The 6,000-nt window shown below is 56.8% G+C and overlaps 1 protein-coding gene across 2 annotated transcripts in view; it reads left to right on the top strand.

The window, feature by feature from the left end:
- The window catches only part of MAEA (macrophage erythroblast attacher, E3 ubiquitin ligase), a 28,300-nt gene that overhangs the window by 646 nt on the left and 21,654 nt on the right, over positions 1 to 6,000 (top strand). The window lies entirely within an intron of this gene.

Here is a 6,000-nt window from a genome sequence, read left to right as displayed (position 1 = left end):
CTGGGGCCCGGGCTCCCCGGGGCCTGGGGGCTGGGTGCGCTGCGGTCTGGGGCCCGGGCTCCCCGGGGCCTGGGGGCTGGGTGCGCTGCGGTCTGGGGCCCGGGCTCTCCGGGGTCTGCGCCCGGGCTCCCCGGGGCCGGGGGGGAGGTGGACGCCGTGCACTCTGCGGGCCGGGGAGCTGCTGGCCGGGCGGGCGCGGCGTGTGGCCGTCTCTGCCCCCGCGACAGGGCGGGGAGCGCGTCTCCCTGGCCCCCCCACTTCGCCCTCTGGAGCCCGAGGGTGGCCCCTTCGTCCTCAAAAGAACGCGAGCCGCATCAGGGACCGTTCTGGCCGTGGGCAGGCTGGTTGCTTTGGAGGCGGGGGGTCTCGGGGGGTGTGGAGTCGGGGGCACCTAGCGAGAGAAAGACCATAGCCGGCGGTTGCGTCCAGCTTTCGTCCCGGAAGCTTGTGTCAGACGGTGCTGACGGATGGCTTCCAGCCTCTCATTAGGGACCTGGTGCGGAGAGGCCTCACGACCGCGGGGCGTCACCAAACGTGAAATACAGCCCTTGCCGCTCGGCCGCCAGTTGCGTGACCTTGGATGGCCACTTAGCCAAGTCGACGTAGACTGCAGTGGAACCGCCGTTCCTGGGAGAGGGACCCCCAGTAGTTCTTACCTAGTTAGTAGAGGATTCGACTCTGACTGGCTGCAGTGAAACAGCTGGGAGTAAATTCCTTCAACGATCAAGGTTGTAACGTTCCCAGGAGAGCTGCAGCTGAGCCTGTGCAGGTCTGAGTTCTTTCCCTGGGGGTCAGGTGGCGTCTCTGCTCCCGGAGGGCCCAGCTTCCCTGTCCACCAAAATGGTGACAGGTGGTGGGTGCGATGTGGCAAGATTGCCATGAGCTCTGTTCACTTCTCGGGAGACCTCGGGAGGGTCCTCAGCCCTTGGAGATTGTTTCCTCTGCTCAGGGTGCAGTGCGGGCTCTGGCTTGGGAGGTAGCTGCCACACTCCTTACTCCTTGAGCCCTGATGGGAAGGGAAGGAGGGAAGCCCTGTGACCCTGGTGTGAACCGGACGCCTGTTTGCTGGACCCCACTTGTAGGGCGTGGTGTTTTTATATGCAACTCAGGCAAGACCCTGCAACTCCGAGGCCAGAGTTCTCTGCTGCCCCACGCACCCAACTAAGTGCTCCCCCACCACCACCTAAGAAAAGTATGAGTAGGGAACTGTTACCTGCTGACCCATTATCTCACTCAGACCCCATGAGGCCCGCCGTTCAGCTGACAGAAAGCTGAGACATGAGAAGGTGGGAAACACCAGACTGGAAGGATGTCTCCTCCAAGTTGTCGTCTCTCAGTTCAGAATCATGAACGCAGTTTGAGTTCCAAACCTATTAAATAGACTTTGACTGAAGTAGTCACGCAGCCTTCCCAGGTGGCTCAGTGGAAAAGAATTCACCTACCAATGCAGGCGACACAGGAGACGTGGGTTCGATCCCTGGGTCAGGAGGATCCCCTGGAGGAGGAAATGGCAGCCCAACTCCAGTGTTCTTGCCTGGAGAATCCCATGGACAGAGGAGTCTTTGGGGTCGCAGAGTTGGACACAGCTGAGCGCACAGGCGCAAAGGAGGCGTGCTGACATTCTTAGAGGCAGAGCAATATTCTAGTGTCGTCTCAAGTGAGCCTGCCAGCTGACAATGTTCCGCTTCTTCATTGGAATGATTTTGGAAAGTAGAATTTTCACGAGGTGCTCTGTCCATTTTTCCCTTACAGATTGTTTAGATCCTGCAGAATAATCCCTCTCCTCTTGACACAGTTGTCGCTGCTGATGAACCTTTCTCGGGACTAGTTCCCGGTGGGCGATGAGGAAGTTTCTCTGGGAACGAGGGCTGCTCGATTGGGAAGCAGAATTAGAGCACAGGAAAGCGGTTGTCTCGGGAGCTCTGCTGGTCTCATCCGAGCGGGGTGCAGAGGTGCGTGGGGGCCGAGGCTGGTGCTGGAAGGCTGTGCTCCAGCGCGAAGGCAGATCCTCCCGCAGGCAGTGGTGACCAGCATGCCGCGGGCAAGCCTCCTTCAGACAGGAGGTGGGTGGGGGGCGGCGGGGCGCGGCCCGGGTTGAGGCTGCTGGCGCCCTCTGACCTGCCCTCCTCCCTGACCCCAGGCCTGGGGACCCTGGGGCGCGTCTCTGCAGTGGGGGCTGCAGGAGGCCCAGCAGCAGCCCTGGCCTCCGCCCCGTCAGGTGAGAGCCGCTGGGCTGGCCGCCCTGGCTGTGGGGAAGGCGCTCTCCCCGCAGCGGGTCCGGGGCGTGCCTGGGCCCTGGCCTGGCTGGCGAAGCTCCCTGGAGTGCTGTCGGTGTTGGGCTGTGGCTCGCGCACCCTGTTTTAATTTGTCTTTGGAAGTGTTTATGAAAGCAATTTGTGTTTATTCTCCAAGTTATTTTGCTGACTGCCCCATTCGGTTTTGGGGTTTTTACTTCTGTTTTTTCCCTTCAGATAACTGAAGGAAAACGCATTTTATAGAGGCCTGTCTGTCACCCCATGAATCAGCGGGGTCCGCTCAGCCAAAATCGGGGACGTGGTGGTAGTGGTGGGAGACCGGCCCTGCACCTCACTCCTCCCGTGGGTGCCCCTGGGCCCACCCCCGGGCACCTGGAACCTTGTCTGGGCGCCTCGGCCAGGGGTCGCCCGCGTCAGCAGCCCCTCCTAGCAGCCCTGCTCGGCATGTCGCCCCTCGCTCTGTCTGGGGACGGTTTGCCTGTGCTTTAATTCTCCACAGGAGCATTGAAGTTTCCTATTTCTAGCGTGGTAGCGGTTTTGTTGACCAAGTACTTATCTGCAATTTCAGATCCTGGCTTTGTACTTTGTGTGCCAAGTATACGCCTAAAGTTACAACTTGCAGTTCAGTTTTCCAAACTTGGTCTCAGCTGGACTTGGGGATCTGCGTGGTCTCAGGTTTGAGAGGTGCCGGTGGCGCGAAGCACGGGGGCCTTGGAGACAAGGGCATGGTGGCCGTGGGTGGGTCCTCACCTCCTTTTCCTTTGCGTGCATGCTGAGTCACTTCAGTCGTGTCCACCTCCGTGCGACCCTGTGGACTGTGGCCTTCCGGGCTCCTCTGTGCGCGGGGCTCTCCAGGGAAGGATACTGGAGTGAGTTACTGTTCCCTCCTCCAGGAGGTCTTCCTGACCAGGGATCGTTCTACCTCCGGCATTAGCAGGCGGGTTCTTTACCACTAGCACCAGCCGGGAGCTTCTTACTTTAGGTTCTGTGATCAGAGAGTGGCCGCCTCTCCCGCAGATGCTTGCGGCGCGGTTGCCGTCCCGTTCGCGGGTCCAGCCTCGTCACACCTGCAGAGTGCTGTCTGCTGTCAACTGAGAGCGCCCCTGGCCCAGCCTTGGCCTCCCAGAGCCCGCAGACCTAGCGCTCGGCTGGAAGGCCCTCTCTGAAGCCCTGTGCCCACCCTGCATGGCCTCCTGGCCCAACACTGCCGCGTTGCTTGCTGACGCTGGGGCGTGGGGCTCCATGCAGGAGAGCCGACGGCGCATCCTCTGCCCGGGCCCTCCTGCAGAGACGCAGCCTGCCGAGCAGGTGCTCCGCGTGCTCTGCAGGCTGCCTGTGCTTTAAGTGCTGATGTATTTTAAACATACTCAAGTCTGGGAGAGTGCCGGGGTCCAGGCCCGGTGGATCCAGGGAATTCAAAGGTGGGGACGGCGTCGGCGTCTTTGGAAAAATACATATTTAATTACAGATATAGAGAGAGATTAGAAACGGATAGTGTAGTAGGAGATAGTGTCGTGGAGAAAAGGAGGCTGAATCCAGATGGGAATTCAGCCAGAGAAACGGGAGCAAGAAAGAAGCGACATGATGGAATCAGTCTTTCCAGAAACTGATCCGATTTCTTTATTTTGGGGTTTGCTTATATACCTTTTGTTACACATAGGGATGAATACAGAGTCACGCGGGGGTCTTAGGGATATTACATCATCTTCTGGCCATGAGTGAGACCTGCTGACATTCTATGATCCTTCTTTCTGATAACCAAAAACCTTATTTCTTCCAAGGGTGTTTTTTCTTAAACTAGGCACCACCCTCCAGATAAAGTTGCATTCCTATAGAGTGAGGGTGTAGTGAGTTACAATCAAGAAAGGAATTTATTTAACCCAAGGTTAATAGGATTAATCTTAAAGGTTAATACCTATCTCTCCTATATGCTTAAAGGTTAATACTTATTTCTCCTATATGTTAGTTATATTCATTATAAGGGCAGGGAACGTGGAGATTTAGCAGCAAACATCACCCCAACAAATGAAAATCCTTTCACCAGTGCTCCCGTAAAGATCTGTTTAGTCTTAAGATAGTGATCAAGTTACATTTTTACATGGCAAGGACACAGGGATTTATAACAAAGCACAGTGATCTATTACAAAAGAGAAAATCCATTAACTCAAAAAGTCTAGTATTGCTAACATCAAAAACTACTATATTTCCTTTTCTGTATTCCAAATACTTTGATTAATATATTCCCAGGTGCCTAAGGATATGGAGGCCTGGTGGCAATCATTGACTCAACAAGAAGAAAAAGCCCTATGCTAATGAAGACTCTCAAAATACTCCAAAACTCTCTGTGCTGTTTATGGTTGAGAGGGAGTAAACAATCATGTGTGTAGTGGCAGGAGTATGGATAATCCTGTCACACAAGCTAGCCTGTCAGCAGAGAGGTCTGACCTGAGACATCCTTGTCCCACACAGGGCAGGGAATTAGCAGCAATTATTGACACAACAAATGAAAAAACCCTTCACCAATATAATTCCTAACCAACACACTATACTAATAATTTCCAACTCCCCAAGAGAATTTGCCTTTAGTAAGTCTAAACCATCTCATGCCTCTCAGGTTGGGAGGCTGTAAACAATCACATGTGGCCGGAGGAACCTACAGAGGCGGGCTGGATAACCTTCAGAGGAGTCTTAAGCTGAAACACTCTTGTCACGCCCAGGAATTTTTATTGCCTTGGAGCTGCACGTTTACTCTTCCTCCGAGAGAAAGGTTATGGGGGGGAGCATAAAACAGACTCTAGTTTTGGGGTAGATGCTCGGGGACAGGGGGTTTCCTGAGGCTTGATCACGCCTTTGCGTATGGCAAGCCTCCTTCCCATGACCTTTGCTGTGGGCGGAGCTCCTCACGCTGCCGCCACCCCCCCACCCCACCCCTGGCAGGAGAGAGCTTTCTGGGCTCCAGTTCCCTGTGTAGCTGTCGGAGCCAGCGCCCACCCTAGCCGCAGGCAGTGCTGGCCGTCAGCCCTGCCACCGCCACGCGCTGCGGGCCCCGGGCTTCGGGCGGGTCTGGCATGACTGTGCCCACCGAGCTTGTCACCTCTGTGCTCTACCGAGGCTCAGACACGGCTGGGGCACACGCAGGGAGTGTGAATCCCCGTAGGTGCCTCCGTCTCGGTGCGCACTGTTTGGGGGAGGGCCGGGTGAGGCCCCGTCGGGTCGTCCCCGTCGCACGCTGGGTGGAGGAGGCCTCGAGTTGGGGACCTGGGGTTCCGGGAGGTCCTGCGATGGGGGAGGGCCCATGGGGTGGGCTGGCGGGTTTGGGGAGGAGCTGCATGGGCTGAGTTGAAATCTTGGCAGGCCTGACCCTGAAGGCTGGTGGTCCAGCAGGAGCAGGCGTCTCCAGGCATCCCTGAAGCCCTGCGGAGGGCAGGGGCCCTGCGTGCCGGGGCAGGGAAGAGATGGCATGGGGCCTGGGCAGAGAAGGCCCGGGGCAGGTGTCTGACTCCAGATTCCCCGGTCACGGGCAGTTATTCTCAGGTGGACGTCATTCAGAATCTTTTGAAAAGGAGAGCTGCTCACTGTTTCGACCACTGCTAGCTGTTCCTTAACAACTAACTTGCTGAGTAGGGACCACTCAGTTCCTAAAGAGATCCTTTGGTACCGGTCTCTCTCTCTGACTCTGGGATGTGCCGTGCTGAGTAGAGGGACCCTGGCTGCCCAGGGACCTCATGGACCAGAGACCCAGCCA

Source organism: Oryx dammah, unplaced genomic scaffold (genome assembly GCF_014754425.2).
Source record: "Oryx dammah isolate SB20612 unplaced genomic scaffold, SCBI_Odam_1.1 HiC_scaffold_3, whole genome shotgun sequence".
Lineage (NCBI taxonomy): Eukaryota > Metazoa > Chordata > Mammalia > Artiodactyla > Bovidae > Oryx > Oryx dammah.
This window is presented reverse-complemented; position numbering and strand designations above follow the sequence as displayed.